This window comes from Ambystoma mexicanum, chromosome 1q, assembly GCF_040938575.1.
Source record: "Ambystoma mexicanum isolate Mex_15411 chromosome 1q, UKY_AmexF1_1, whole genome shotgun sequence".
Classification (NCBI taxonomy): domain Eukaryota; kingdom Metazoa; phylum Chordata; class Amphibia; order Caudata; family Ambystomatidae; genus Ambystoma; species Ambystoma mexicanum.
The window spans coordinates 1,446,818,080-1,446,834,980 of NC_090922.1; the positions used below are offsets into that span (position 1 = coordinate 1,446,818,080).

Sequence of the window (16,901 nt, forward strand, 5' to 3'; positions counted from 1 at the left end):
CCCCTGCCCCCTAACCCCACAACTGCACACGCACTGTAGTGGATTCATGCAGCTGCATGATGGCTTCAAGCAGCCACTGTACTTCCTGAACTTTTGCCATAACTTTGCACAGTTGACAGTATCGAAGGCCACCTTTAAGTTGACAAAGAGCACATGGAGCGCAGTGGCCTCCCCCTCTCCAAAGATTGACCAATCAAAGTGTCAAGAAGCAGCATGTTGTGTACCGTGGAGGAACCCTTCCTGAATCCTTTTTGAAATGGGCCTAGTATGGGGCTCGATTAGATCAGTCTCCACAGGACTTTAAGCAGGAGAGTGGAGGATCTCTTACCAGTTACGTCCAGCATGGAAAGAAGGAACACTCTTACTCCCATGCTGGTGTACTGGGATCTAGACTGCTCATTTCAAAGAGCTGGGCACAGTTCCCCCACTACAGAGCTTATTAAACAGGATGACCACAACTCTGGGGCTTGCTTCAGGACCAAATTAGACAGACCGTTAGGGCCAGGCGCTCTGGATCATTTCAGACCATTAATGATCCCTTCTATATCCTCTCTGTCACATGTTAACTCAAAAGGCAGGCGACGAAGATCAACCGGATTATCCGTCTTTAAGGAAAGTACGTTCCAGACATTCCAACCATTTACTGGCAGCAATAGGATTAACTACGCCGTGGGCAGGACATATGTTATATGTATCAACAACTTCCTTTTAATATTGCTGGCATCTCTGCTTGCAGCTAGGACAAGAGGACATTGATTTGTTACTATCTACCCACAGTACAGTTGCAAGCGCTATGCTTTCACAGTTAGTAGCAGGAATAACAATGGCAGATATCGATGGTCCAATATTCACATGAACTCTTGCTCCTCTGTTGGTTAGTGTAGCTACAAAAAGGTCTTCGGGAGCCATGAGCTGTTCCTCAATACGCTTCAACAGAGAGCCATGAGCACTTAGATCCTCGTTCATTCTTCCACTCAACTTAAGCAGTATTTTTATGGCAAACTGCAGAGTTGAGATTATTGTCTCCAAGTCAAAAAAGTACTGTTCGGGGCACAGACATCCCCCCACTGAGTTATTATCAAAAGGCACAGTAGTGGTCCTCAGCCTTACACAGGGGACAGTATTAGCTGTTCTTTCCAGGGCCGCTTGCCCATATGCTACCCTGCTCACCCCTGATGATCCACTAATCATTGGTACAGTATAGCATTCTGCCCATGCCACACCTGCCACAATCTCTGCTTCCAGCGAGTAACTAATGATTATTGTCAATCTCGGTTTCCATTGATATGCCATGCATGCCCGAACTATGGCATTCTTTCTTATGGAAGAACTTGGTTGTCTAACCGATTGCCGGCAGAAAAATATGAAGTTATCTTTCCCATTGTCGCCACTGGCATTCTAATGTTGTTACCTTCCAAAGTATTACAGCCACCTCCTGTACCATAGCTGCATTTGGGGAGACCACGGCCATGTAATTAATTTCAGTTTTTCCTTTCCATAAATTGTACGTACTTTTTTTAACCTTGGGTTTGTACACGAGTTACAAGGCAGGTTAATAAAAGGAGGTAACGCTATCAAAGAACCAAATAGTGCTTTACTCACTAGGCACTTGCCATGCAGGGGTGTGCCATGCTAGGAAATCCTACATTTTCGAAGTCCCCAACTTCTCACCTGGCCTCAGCCTGTCAAACCGTCAAACTGCTGTGCGCTCTACAGGCATTCGCACAGGAGCGCGCCGTTCCAGAGATTATATATCCTTTAGTCGGGTCCAACATAGGGGTACATATTTTGAGTTGGAAGCTAATATATAGAGCACGATTTCTTACTCATCAAGGCTCAATAATCACTCTGCAATGTCGAGAGGTGTTTGCAAATGTTGAAGCCTGGTTTAAAAGTCATACCTACTTACTTCCCCTACTGGCTTATCTAGAGGGGGTCCTCCTTCATTTCCGTTACCAAAAGCCAGACAATATGTTTTCTTTGACCAAAAACGTGTACATAGACAAAGCAGAGCGACATCTACATCTTGGGGCACATAGTTGAAGTCACCAGAGGCGTAGTGCCAGGATGGACTACCACAACAGTCTGTACTTAGGATTCCAGAAGAACTTGATTCACACCTTGCAACTAATTCTGAATAAAAGCTGCTGGTCCTGTATTTGGGCCTTCAACCCCTTGACCAGATTTCTTCTGTTCTGAAAAACCTGCATTGACTCACTATGAAAGAAAGGATTGTGTCAAAGGTCTATGCATCTCACATAAGGCTTTGATTGGCATGAGTCCAGGGACAACCTCAGAGGGATCACTAAAAAAAATGTAACCCTCCTCATACTCGAAGATCAGCAAGGACGTGTCTTAACAACGCTTCAGAAAAATAAACTTAGTACGTGGTTGAACCATTCTGGAGACTGTATGGTGCAAGTACTTACTTTTAGAAAAGAAATCAGAATAAAACCACCTCCATTTAAGAAACAAGCATTGGCAATGCTGACAGTTTTGGCTTTTGTGTAGGCACAGGAAATGCCGAGCATTGCCGTAGGGGTAATAACTGGCCATTGATGGTAACAGTTGCAAAATGATGCAAGTAGCTGGGCATATAATAGCAGTGCCTGGCAAATGCCCAACAAGTCTTCCCTTTGCCAATGCTTGTTTTTAAACAGGACTTTAGCGAATAGTGCTTATAAATAGAGTGCCTGTAGGCAGACCTAGTTGAGAACTTTTTATGACACCAGTAGCAAGTTGTTATTACCTTTCAGAAGACTGCTGTAAAAAACACTCAGGCACTTCAAGCTCAAAGTTTGGATGCAAGGCTTGATAAACATAGCTCCAGAAGATCCTAGGAGAATGTGGTTAGGGCAGGAAGTGGGTGCATAGGGATTAACATGGCCACGGGCCGTCAATGGGTGGGTAAATAACCACACAACCCCTACACGTTTTGTATCCCATGTCATATACCCTAAGGTTCGCTAGAATGAATGAGACACTGTCTAATTGTGGGGCGGACATAGATCTGTTAGAGGTAAACCCTCTTAAGGTAAAGATGACTTGAGAGGGAAGATTGGATTAATACCAGAGAAGCAAGACCTATTGCCCCCCCCTAACATTCAGATGGTGGGTAGGTAAAAAAGGGTCTTAATAATCTGCTACTCTACCTCTGCAAATTTCCCTCAGCATTCTATAGGGATCAGGTAGAATCACTCTTCATATTGCGATGGAATGTCAGGCACTAACTGCACGTAGATCCCAATGTATGGGAGAATAGCTGTAGGGAATGGGATGTCCATCTTTGGCAGAATGTTGGGACTGGCTGATAATGGGACAAAAAAAATAGGTCGAGTTTTGGCAAAGGCTTACATTCGTTAACTCAATAATTGGCCCAAATGCTGATTGTGCCAGTGGGACAGGCAGTAAATTGGAATCTGTGGATGGGTGAATTGCTAAGAACAGGGCAGTAGTGCAGAGTTGCTGAGCTCGGGGGTGAGGGCTGGGGAGGGTTTATCATGGAAATTTGGCTTTTGCCGATTGTTGCTCTCTGCTATTCTGAGGGAAGGCCCCCCGTTTGCTCCCTTTACACTGCTTTTCATTTGATTGTGGGACATTTGTTGTATTTTAGGATATGTGGATTCTTTCTTTTTAAACTGTTAAAGGTTTCTCTTACTATTCTGTTATACTAGTTTGAAACCAATAAAACTTATTAAACAATACATTTTAGAAAGAGGCCATTTCTCCCCATCCGTAATATGATGCAATAGTTTCGGTTTATGGGTGATGAGCGCCACTTGACAGCCAAAACTAAAAAGGCTTAAGACTCACCTTTTCAAACTGGTCAGCCTTTACACCTGATGAGAACTGTCCCCTTGGTCGTGATAATTGCTGGATGCGGACATGGACCTCTGCCTTCACTGCTCTTCTAACTGGTCGAAGTACAATGACTTTTCTTCCCTATGGTGTTGCCTTGATTGTGCCTTACGGCTTTCTAAACCTTAAACTACCTACACTTGTGCAATTATGTTTGGTTCACTTCAGCTCTTTCTACACTATCCTTTTCGCATACTGCTGCGGACGCCTTATAAATCAACAATTAAAAAACAGATACACTTGTGTGAGGTGGAAGCAGCGGCAGCCGTCCTGGATACTGGGAGAAAGGAGTGGGTTGAGGAAGAGTCCCGTCAAGTGCTGGCCATCAATGAAAAGAGACACTACAGATCCCAAAATGCCCCACAAAATACTGCATCAGGGGGGAGGCACACCGATGGGTAAAGAAAGGAAATAACGGAAAGGGAGAACCGGGTTTCCTTATGTTAAAACCCCCCGAACACAAACAAAGTACAGGGTTAGCCCACAGTGGACGGAGCAGGGAGGAGATGGGGAATCTGAATCAGGTGTGTTAAAACCGTTGCTGAGAACACATGGGGCTGATTACGGGGGACGGGCCGGACAAGGGTTAAATGCAACTCCAAGAGACTCAGGAGGCGTCTTATTTTTCAGGAGCAGCGCGTGGCGAGAGACGCCGCACCAGAGTGGAGTGAGACCAGCCAAGAATACGAGTGGGCTTACTAGTAGTAAGCGGAAAGTTCACAGATTGACACCGTACCCGGTCCAAGGCTCAAGACCTTCCAGTGGAGAGAAACGGCCACCTAAGAAGAAGGATTCGGTGTGGTGAAGTGTGTACTATTGACATTTTGTTAATTTCGTTTTCATGGCCGGCAGACTTGTTGAAGGGTGAAAAGCCTGTAATCGCCTGGCTGTTATCTTGGAACTAATTAAGGCCAGCAGCGACAGTTGCAAGTAAAGTAAGGCAGAACGCCTGTGCCTATGAGGTGAAAAGAACCATCATCAGTTGGCTGAATTTATTGATCTGTGACCAGTATTTGTTGTTTAATAAACCACTGTGAAAGAAAACCTTGTTTGTCTCCAGCTGACTACTTAACAACTTGATTGAACCAAAAGCGCCCTCGACATCCATGAAGCCCAGTAACATTGCCTCCCTACTGGCCATCAAACACTGGCTGATGGCACAGGAATGACTAAGCCTCAAAGAAAGTTCAATTGTTTTTATTATTTCAATGGGCCCTACGGCCGTCCCACGCTCGCCGTCTAAAAGCACCTCCTTCGTAACCCAGGTGTCCCTAGCTATAATTAGTAAATACCCTCAGTACATCAATAGGCTAAATAAACGTATGTCAAGATAAAGGTGCTTCAGGGACTTTCTAGTTTTTCCTACTCTACGATGTGGTTTGTGTTCTAAATGGGTATGGGATTGTGCCTTGCAGGCACTGTGTTCGATTAGGTCTCCTTTTATCATTCTCCCTCCCCTCTCACGCTCCCTCTCACTCCCTCTCGATGTCCATCCACCTCTGCTCTCTTCGCTCTTCCCTCTTCTCCTCTATCCCTCAGAGGTCTCTTTTTAGTCTACCCCTTCTTTGAGGTTATTCCACCTTGCTACTACTCTACCCTACTAAACTATCCTCTAATCTACCAAACCACCTTTCTACACTCTACTGTCCCCTCCTCCTTCATTCTACTATTCCCTTCTCCACACTACAATTCCACCTACCATCTACTCATATACCCTCCTTTCATGGTCACAACTCCTTCACATTCACTCCTTACACTACCTAACCACATAGGTTACTATTTCATGCACAATGCAGTACCACTTTAAATGGACTACACTCTAGTGCTCCTTCCTTCTTCCTGTTGGTCTACCAACTCCCCCTCCTCTGACATCACTGGAACAACCCACAACTTCCTCCTTTTATGTTCCCCTCCATAGATGGCCACCCACCACCAGCTAAGAGGGGATCCCATTGCCTCCCGACAATGCCTCGTCACTCACCTCCACACTTTCTTCAAACACCTCTTTCTCTCCCTGCCCGCTTACTCACTGTAGATACTGGGAAAGAAAATCCACATTTGCTCGGTTACACCCATCTTGATGTTCTAATTTGAAAGCAAATGGCTGTGTCAAGAACCAGCTCATAATGTGAGGATGTGTTCCTTTGCAGTGCTGGTCATTGGGCCGGCTCTCGGCGGATCCGAGATCCGGCACCAGATGTGTAGCCGGATCTCGGGATCCGGCCAGAGTCAGCCGCCCAAGCCCATGAAACGCGCTGTAAAAAAGATAAAGAAAAAAAAAGCGTCCGCGGCGGCAGCATTTGCCGTTTACCGCGGCTTTGGCACTGATGTGTAATGCACAATGCTCACTACATGTAACACTGAAAGGAATCAGTTGTACATGTAGCGAGCATTGTGCTTTACACATCAGTGCCAGAGCCGCGTAAAAGGCAATGCTGCCCTCACAGGCGTTTTTTTTTTCTTTTTCTTTTTTTAGCACAACAAAATGAGCCAGGGCTCATCAAGGGGGTCTGGCCTAACTGCAGGGGTCCTGCGGGCCCGTTAGGCTATGCCGCCCTGACGAGCCCCGGCTCAATAGGCTACTGGCACCCCTGCCAGGCAACCTTTTGTAGTGATCAACACCCTCTCCCCAGCTCTACATTTATATTCTATAGGCTTGCCTGGCAGGGAACAGGGCCTCGCCTATTCAGCCTTAATGGTGGCGCTGCCCCTTGCCAACTGGGTAGGGGCAGCGTCACCATTAAGGCTGAAAGGATGAGGCCACTGGAAGCTGAGGCCGTTTTCCTGAAGACTGAAACTCCACAAGTTTCAGTCTCCAGGAAAACGGCCACAGCTTCCAGCGGCCTCACGTTTTCTCCATAATGGTGGCGCTGGCCCACGGGCCTCTCCTGCTTAAAGGGATGCCTCGCAGGTGTGGCGCCACCATTATGGCTGAAAGGCATTTTTTCTGGAGCCTGAAGCTTTCGCACATGAGCGAGAGCTTCAGGCTTCAGAAAAAAAATCCTTTTTGTATAGTGGCCGGGGCTGGCAGGGGAGATTAGTGGGCCCCACAGGGCCCCACCTCAAATCGAAATTTCGGAACCTGCCGGGGCTAAGCCCCAGCAGGCCCCGTTCCACTTAAAGCCCTGGCCTGCGGTAAAAGGCAATGGTATCGTTGTGGGCGCTTATTTTTCTTTCTTTTTTTTTAAAGTATTTATCTGATCGGATGGCCCCTACCAACCCCACCCCCTCTAGACCACCACGCCTCCTCAAACCCCCCCCCGCAACTCAGCAATTGTGGGATCCCCCACCACATTTTTTCCATTTCCACCACTGTTCCTTTGTTTCAGCCATTCAGACGAGGAGAGTGCGGGCGAGTAAGGTAATATTGGAATACATGGACCATTTGATGTTAAAACAATCTAGCTCAATGATGGGGTAATTTCATGCCCTCTGAAATAATTTGCGGCTGTTGTACGCAATAGTTTTTTCTTGTCCCATTTTCCATTTGTGATATTACCGCCCTGTTGTGTGGCTTTGTGATGTGTTGCTTTGTGATGAGCCTGTGTGTTTGTTGTGTATTGGTAAGGAAAGGAGTTGCGTTATATAGTGCCTGTCTGTGTCATGTGGAATGTTGATGTGTGAATGTGAGAATATTTATATGAAGGTACCACAATCAGGCAGTTAGTGCACCCCTGCCTCAGTGATGGGTGCCAGTGTTAACTTGTCCTTATATCCGATGTAACTGTAACTTAAGAACCTGCAATAAACCTCTTCTTAGATGTAACCTTAAGAAGCCTGGAAGACACTTTATTACATTGGCGAAGAGTTGGTCTCAAGAAGAAGAACCTGTGTGCAAGAAACTGAAGAAGCCTGCTGCGGGGGGTGCAGGAAAAGAAGGACAACACTGCCCCCTCTGCCCCCCTCCCCCCCAAGTTAAAAAGGGGAAGGTGTTCCCATAAAATGAAAAAGGAAGTTGCCCAAAAGATAATGGAGATGATGCCCATCGGAGCATAGTTGAACTTTGTATGTGTCCAGTGTGATGATATGTGAAAAGGAATGTGCGATGTAATTGGCACATTGGGACATATATATATATATATATATATCACAGCGCCGACGGCTGATATGTGGATGAATGGGCCGAGTTGAAACGATGAAGCTAGTGAGAGCTCTGTAATGGCGTGGCTGACGGTTGATCAGCTGAATCTCAGAAGCGTCGGGATGCGGCTGTAATAATGATGACGTCATGAACTACGAAGGGAGAGTTGGCGATCAGGCAGAACGCTGTACACGTGTTTGGAACATTCGAATGGTACGATGTTTGCATATTTATTTATTACATTTGTATAGCACACATACAGCCCAAAGGCATTGCAGCGCTGTTACTTGTGGCAAGCTTAGTTACAGAAGAAATGCAGGCATACGAGTAATGAATAGGTGTCAGGGCATGCAAGTACAATCTTCCAGATACATACATTATGACAATCCTAAGCAAGTGGTAGGTATTAGTTTTTGGATGGGTCTTAAGTGAAGAGCAGAGATTTCACAGCTTTGCAGAATGCTAGGTGGGGACTTCTCCTCGCAGGGGTGGTGGTAGGGTGTTCCATTGCAGAGCCGATAGGTATGGGAGAAGCTAACACCTCCTGCTTGGGCTCTCTTGACTCTGGGAATTATGAGCATGTTTGCATAGGGTGTTCCGGTCGGTCTTGTGGAGATTGTGGGGTGAATTCTTTTGGAAAGGTAGGGTGGAGCAGTGTGGTGGGTACACTTATGAGTAAGGGCAAGAGATTTTCTCCCTCTCTCCCTTCCTCACTCCCTCCCTCCCTTCCTCTCTCCCTCCCTCCCTCCCTCCCTCCTCCTCTCTCCCTCCCTCCCCCTCCCTCCCCCTCTCTCTCCCTCCCTCCCTCTCTCTCTCCCTTCCCCCCTCTCTCCCCCCCCCCCTCTCTCTTTTTGTATTGTTTGCAGTTTGGCCATGTTTTTGGTGGAGGTACCCAAAAACAGAGGATTGCAGTAGTCTAGTCTCAATCCTGCAATAGCTCTAGTAATAGTGATGCAGTTGTCCTTGGAGAAACACCCATTGTTTTTACTGAGTTAGCTACAGGGATTTTGATGCGGTCGATCATAAAGTGACCGAATTGGGAGTCAAGTGTTTCCTTGGAACCAACCATGAGTAGTTCAGTCTTGTCTGAGTTGAGGAAGAGCCCACTGGCTCCCATCCAAGCTTGGATCTTGTTGCAAATGTCGTTCAGTGTCTTGGAATTGATGTCATAGTCTCCCGTTAGTGTGAGGATGATCTGGTATCGTCCGCGTAGTGTGTACTAGATATCCAGAAAGTCTAGAATGAGGAAGAGGGGCTGTGTAAAAAGGTTATAGAGGGTGGGCGAAATGCATGATCCTTGTGGGACGCCGCATAGGATAATGGTAGGGGAGGCGGAGACTATGTCAGAGAATACTTGCATGGTCCTTCCTTGCAAGAAGGAAGAGATCCAGGCGGTGGCGTTAGGTGAGAATTTGGCTGTGGTGGATAGGTGGTGGCATAGGACCTTGTGGTTGACGAGGTCAAATGCCGCTGATAGGAGAAGATGAGAGCAGGTTTCCCTGAGTCTCTAGCATGGTCCATTTGGTTTTTTAAGTCGAGTAGGGCTGTCTCAGTCCCGTGCCGTGGGCGGAAACCAGATTGACGTAACCCGAGAAGTTGGTTCTTCTCAATAAATTGTTGTACCTGGAAATAGGCCGCTTTGTCCAATATTTTGAGGAGGAACGGAACTGTGGTGATGGGCCGGTAGTTATTAGGTGAAGAGGGGGCGGACCCAGGCTTCCTTAAGGCAGGAGGGGGCTTTGCCGGTGGCAAAGGAGGCATTCACAAATGCTGTAAGGAAGGGAGTGAGATAGCTTGCGCAATCCTTAATGAGTGTAGCTTGGCAGATGACCCCTTTGCAGTTTCATGGTTTGATGGATTTCATGATATTGATCATGTCGTATTCTTTAATTTCCTTGAAGGAGAAGGAGTTAGGTGTGACTAGAGGAGGTGGTGGTGTAGAAGAGGGGGGGATATTGAGTGCTCATCTAGTTGTCCGTATTTTGGTTTGGAGGGTGTTGAGCTTGCCGATCATGGCCAATTGGATTCAGTCACACCACGTCTTCTCCTTGGTTAAATTCTTTGGTATGGGTGTAGGGGTCTCTAGATCTCTGAAAATAGAGAAAAATATCTCTTTGGTATTAGATTGGGCTTCCTGGATTCTGGTTTCAAATGAGATGGCTTTAGGATGAATTATAGCTTTTTTATACTCTTTGGCCTTTAATTTGAAGTCAAGTTTAGCTTAATCTGTGTGTGAGGTTTGCTATAGGGTTAGGGCTGCACGTTTCTCAGATCGAAGTGCAAGGAAGTCTGAGGTAAACCAGGCATTGGTGTGGCTGGTAGGTTTGGCCTTTCGTAGTTTGAGAGGCGCAATCGCTTCAACTGCTGCTTTGATGGCTATGTGGTAGGTGTGCGCTAGGATCTCAGGGTCGGCCAAGAAGGGGAGCCTGAAAGCTGGTCCCGAGGAATGGAAGTAGTTTGTCTTTAGTTAGTTGCCGAGAACTTCTTGCGAGGGCTCGGGCAGTGGTGGCTCTGATACCTGCTTTCTTATGGCACTGTGGATATTACTAAGAGTCACATCATGGAGCAGGCGTGCAGCAATGGTAGCACCATTAACATCATTGGCATCATTATTAGGCAGTAGCACGGTTTTCGAGGGCGGGGTGTAACCTTTGTTCAGAGCCCTGGTATGCACATAGTGGGCTGGTGGGGGCATCCTGCAGCCAACATGCTTATTACGCTGCTTGAGGAAAGCAGGGCGGTTGGGATTAGGTGCAGCAATGGACAGTGATTGGAGGTGCGCAAGCCTGCTAATATGAGTGGGATGGTATGAGAGACACAGATGGCGAGGGGAGCGCAGGGTATGGGTCGTTGCTCACCTTGAAGTTGCACAGTTGTAGCCGGTCCGGGTGGCTTACGAGGGCTCCCCATATCATAGGCTGTAGGCCACAATTGAACAGCGTAAAGAGGAGAGTATTCCGAGTAGAGCACCGGATTGCGTGGTGCCAGCATTAAGAGCAAGCAGTGTGATGACGTACGTCTTTAAATCAACGGGATTCCATGCGACGGGATGTTTGTTGGAAGTAGTTGCAAGAAGGTGAAACGCTGGCAGATGAATGTGCCAACAGTTTTGTTAGAATGATGGTGACGGCGCTTGCAGTGTGCCCGAGAGGCACATGGGAGAAAATGATCTGGGAGCCGCGGATCGAGTGGCACCACAGGTGCAGAGGTCTGTGCTGGTGGAGGTTCCAACGGAGTGTGGCACAGACAAGGAACTACATGGAGCTTTCCACCGAAGGATGAAACGGTGGGGAGCAGAGATACTGTTTGAAAGTACAGTACAAGTATAGAAAAAGAAGAAGAAATCAACTATAAGTATCCTTTGTGTTTTAAAGTATGTTTCAAAGGACATTGAAAAGTATATGTTTTAGAAGTATAGCAATGGCAAGTTGTACGTAAAAGGCTGCAGTAATTGGTTTTTTTTAAGGCTCACTCAAGGATTAACGTAGTAGGAATAAAGATAAGGATTTAGTATGAGTGAGCAGTTTATGTCTTAAAGAGTGAGAACACTTATAGTTTGGATTGAAATGTACACTGGTGTCTCCATGTAGAAATTTATGCATGAGGTTAGATTTAACCCTTTTGAGGAATTACAGGTTAGGGGTGCATGGGACCCATGGACTTTTAGCAGCAAGGTTAAAGATGTCAAGGTGCAGACAGTGCAAGTGGTAGATTAAAACGATGAGTGTTGTAGATGTATTCTTTTGAGGATTTGCAGTATTTAGATTGCTACAAAGCAATATGGATTCGTAGGCTTAGTTAGTAAAAGCTTACAGACACAACCTGGCTACGGACTATGGCCACAACCTGGCTATGGACTATGGATGGCAAATGGTGTGGTATATTGTTGTTACGTTAGCTTAAAATAAGTCAGTAAAATGTTTTAAAGTTCTCATACTGTGTTTTAGGGAAAAGTTGCAATGTTTAGATTTGTGATTGGTATGAGTGGTGTGAATTGGTGGTAGTGTCACAATTTAGAGTAAAGTTGGAGTGTGGCTATGTGTGTGTTGCCACGGAGTCTAGGTATGAATGTGAGTGAAGTTGAGAGAGAGGTACCACCTTCAGTATTTAGTATGAGTGCGGTAGTGTGTACCACAAAGGTCAGGGAGGTAGCGCCTCCATCGTGAGCATTGAGTGCTAGTGTTATGAGTGTGGTACAGTGTATTGCATAATTTGTGGGTGGTAGGGCTCCCTGCGTAGCCATTGGTACGTTAGAGACGTGAGTGTCACAAGGGTTTCTGGGAGGAAGCGCCTCCAACCGTAGGAGTAAGAATTTGAAAACTCATGCGAGATGCATCGCTCTATAAAAAGATGCACCTTATGCTTCCTCGTCGTTTAAAATGTTATTCCTTGTGTGTAGATTGGGAGATGTGGTGTATTGGGCCACGTGAAGTTTTTGGTGGTAGCGCAGATTTTTGAGTTGCAAGTGTGGATTTCAAGTATCTTTGTGTTTGGTTATACCTGCTGTAGTTTTCCAGGGAGGAGTGCTAGTTGGTGGAAGGAACGACCATGCTGTGTGTGAGGATGGAGACATATGGCTCCCACTTGTCTTTGTTGTCTTGCATGGAGGTTGGAACTTTTGGTGCACTCAGCGTGCAGCCGACTTTGGTAGTAGTTAATATGTGAGAGTGGGTGATGGAGGTATGCTGTGAGTGCAGTTCACGTGTTTGTGATGTTGTCGGAAAGGAGGGAGATGTGTTGTGTGGCTTTGTAATGTGTTGCTTTGTGTGGCTTTGTGATGTGTTGCTTTGTGATGAGCCTGTGTGTTTGTTGTGTATTTGTAAGGGAAGGAGATGTGTTATATAGTGCCTCTCTGTGTTTGCTGTAGGCTGCTGATGTAATGTGGAATATTGATGTGTGAATGTTTATATGAAGGTTACACACGTTAGTGCTCCCCTGCATGGGTGATGGGTGCCAGTGTTTACTTGTCTTTATATCCTACGTAACTGTAATATAAGAACCTGTAATATACCTCTTATATGTAACCTTAAGAAGCCTGGAAGTCACTTTACTACACGCCCCTAGGCAGATAATGGAAGTGCGGGTCTGGCGGATTAACTCTTACAAATATTCTGGCATGATAAATCTGTGGCTCCGACATAATGCATTTTTTTAGCTAGGAAAAGGCGTCTTTGGCAAGTCTTTCCAATTTTATGAAACCGGTGTGTGTGCCTCACCTCCCAGTGTCCACCCTTGGGTTGGACCATCAGTGAACTTACTTGCTCAGAAAATGTTGGGTATAAAATAAATACTTTATCTGTTTCCTACATGAAACTCTGAATGAAGTACTTCATGCTGTTTGGGCGAGATAGCACTTAGCAGGGTTTGGCAGCCAAGTGTGCTTTTGTTAGCGGTTGACAGACCGCTGTGAGGTGAGGCATATGTTCCTCCCACGCAGATGGTTATTTTTACTTCGATCGGCAGTGTTCTCTCCCTTGTGTTAGCGCACAGAAACTGTAGTTGTGGGTTGCTTCTTTCTCTCCAGCTTTTCAGTTTATTTATGTGGTATCATCTGGAGGGTTTTCTGCGGTTGGCTTGCTTTACTTTGTAGGTAAGTGCAAAAATAACTTCAGACATAACATAAGGCCTGTGCCATCTTGCTAGCAGCTTGGTCCAGGTTATTGGTAATAGGGCCACCACCTGATCTCCCACTTGAGAGATACCCAGTCAGGCTTCCTTGTCTTATGTTGCCTTTGGTCAACTTTTGGCATCTTGTAGGTTTGTTCTTACCAGCCGACGGATCTCTCTGGTATTCGGAATCATGGGGTGGTCGATGGTTTGCCTACTGTCAAGCCCTTCTCATTCTTTGCTTGCGATGCCAAGAGGTCACTGGGGTCACAGCGGTAGACCAGCTCAAAGCGGGGAGAAGCCAGTGGAAGACCGAACAGCAAACGGAGCCCATGGAATGAGATCATCCCAATTCTGCCAGTCATCATCAAATAGCTTCCGGAGGATGTGTATCAATGTCTGATTAAAATTTTCTACTGGGCAACCAGTCTGGGGATAGGACATCTAAAGAGTCTTGATCTCTATTCATATTTTAATTTCATTCATGAGTCTTGACATGAAGCTACTTCACTGGTTACTGAGGATTTCTGCTGGAAAGCCTACTCCTGTGAAGAAAGGAACGATGATCTTCAGGATAGCTATGGTTGTGTTGCTTTTCTTGGGGACGATTTATGAAAATTGGGTTGGCTAATCTGCTAATCAGCAATCATCAGAACATAGGGATTGCATATTTAAAAGGCTCCATGGGACAGACTACCTCCATGCCAACTCAGTGAAAAGGGACCTCCATGATGGGTAAAGGCTGAAGTGGTGCCTGGGATATATCGTCCGGAGAGGTCTTCTGACAGATTGGGCAGGCCGCACAAAAGAGTTTTTTCTCTGCATAGACCCCTGGCCACTGAAATTGGATGAGCAGAGCGTTTTTTCATTTGTTTCCAACCGCAGGTTCTCTCCCCCCAAATCAGGTTAGAGTGGGCACGTACTTGTACTGCATTGTAGAACTGCTTTATTACAAAGACTGATAATAGCGCCTTTTTTTACACTCACAGTAAGCACAGTCATGTTTAAAGTCCCACAGGCATTAGCTGCTAGCCACCCCTGCCCAATGGCATTCTGGCTGTGCATACTTTTGCCTGCCAGTTGCTTGTTAACAACCTAGAGGCTACTGTGATGACTGACCTGTTCTGTCACTGCCCCTCCCAGACCAAGAGGATCCCACTGAAGCAGCAGAAGGTATGATAAAACAAATAAGTTTAAGTTTGCATGCATATTTTAATGTATTGCAGTATGAGCTTAGAAGATTTTGTATTTGTGTATGCGCCTGCATCAGAGAAATAGTGCTGTGAGTATCTGTTTGGTGGTGGGGGTTGCATCATGAAAGTTATTTATACAATGCTGGCTTATTTTATTTGTACAAAATCTGCAAACGTGTTAAATTGGGAAGTCAGGTATAGATTGCAGCCACAGCTTCATGGAAGTGATTTACAGTGACTATACTGGCATAGATTGTTGACATCATCACAGTGATTTACAAGGGAATGCTGGTCTATATTATGGGGCAGCCTCATTAAGTGATTTACATTTACAATGTTAGCATTTATCATGGACTAAGCTACATGAAAGTGACTTACAATGGCAATGCTGGAATATTTTGTTAGCAAGCATCATAACAATGTTGTTAAAATGCTCCTGGTTACAGTTGGTGACATTGCATGAACTGGAGTTTTTGATGCATTACCAAGAGAACCATTTGGAAAATGTATGACTTTTTGCCCCACTTACTCAAAAATAGTATAAAAACCACCATTTAAAATACATTATTCAAATAATGTTCTCAGGCGGGGAAACACGACCTCCACTAAATTAAGTGACGCGCTCTAACGACATGCTTGGTCCCTTGCGCTAATTTGTTGGAGATGTTAATTCCCCTCTACTATAAATATTCCCTTTCGCCATCGACCTTTAATCATTTTCAGTGGCATTTAAGAAGGCGTTCTCCCCCAGGCAGCAAATGTTGACCCTGCTAATTTTACTGACCATACCCAATGGCAGCCGGTGTAGGTTTGGGCACCAGGGGCAGGCGCCACCCTCCCCCCCCCCCATCTTGTTTTTACGCTGGGTGAAAGATGCAAGGTTTGATAAAAAATGAACTTGCATCTTTCAACTAGTGCAGTGCACGGCGTGCCCCTGGAGCAGCATGATCATCATGAGTATTGCAGATGTTTCGTGCCCCAGGACGGCCCAGTAGACAGAGGACCGGCATGTGTTTCTTCAAGGAGCTTCGGGTTCCCTCCTCAGCAGAGCTCACAAGGTGCCCCCCCCCATTCTGCTCACAAGGTGGGCCCCCTCATTCTGGTCCCCCCCCCGCCTGGGAGAATAGCACAGGGGCAACATGCTCGCCTTGGAATCAAGACGACGTGGAGCAACACAGGTTCGATCCCGGGTCCCCGCATAGAAACCTCTGGGTATTAAGCATGTTCTAAATAACCAATTACATTTACGCTACTCAAGTTGTGTCCAATACAATGAAATTAGGTCTTGGTGTCTTCCTCAATATTATTCCAATGTTACTCTCCCCAAAAGAGCTAGAAGAAACTGATGTAAACTACTAGGATTTCAAAACTAAATCATTGAGTCTATGGACTGAAAATCTGTCAAAATATATACGTTCAAACGCACAGGTCTCTATCCTTGCCAGCACAGCAAACCTGGGTTAAATTCCACAACGCTAAGAAACACATTACAGGTTCCGTGAACCCCTGAACCTATTTAGAGACACATCTTTTAAAAAGGTAGATCAAAGACATGCAGCTAATATTTCTAAAAGAAGACAACACAAAACAATAAATGGAACCCAGTAGAAGAAGTAGTAACAGGAACAAAATGGAGAAGAGGAACACAATGTGGCTGGTTATCCGAGTAGAATGTCTTGGTTACACCACCTATACTGCAGCAGTGTCGGCATGGAACGGCAGTGCCAAGGAAAGGGTTTCCTGACAGCGTTGTGCAGTTGGCCCAAATTATTGGAGTTTTTACTAAACAGAAAGCAGTACGATTCCTCTCACCATTGGTACTTCTACTATGGAACATTGCTACACCTGTCCACATAAATCCAGGTATTTACAGACATAGCAAGTAAAAACTCACGTTGCGTATGTGCAAAGCCCTACACAGCAAAATAATATGGAATTCATGGTCGCTGGGGATACCAACAGCTCTGGGGGCACTGTTGGCTTGCGTGTCAGATGTATATACTCAGTTCCCAGGCGAACACCTACTACTCCCATTAGTTCAGCACTCAAAACGGCTGAGGAACATACTCCAAGAACAGCAGCAATGGGGGCTTCTTTATGAGAAAGCACAATGCACCCTGAGGGGAAAGCAAAGACAACAGGAAGTCTGGCACAGTACGTGG

The 16,901-nt window shown here is 45.9% G+C and overlaps 1 protein-coding gene across 1 annotated transcript in view; it reads right to left on the bottom strand.

Moving 5' to 3' along the window:
* The window catches only part of TMEM53 (transmembrane protein 53), a 195,811-nt gene that overhangs the window by 162,561 nt on the left and 16,349 nt on the right, over window positions 1–16,901 (bottom strand). The window lies entirely within an intron of this gene.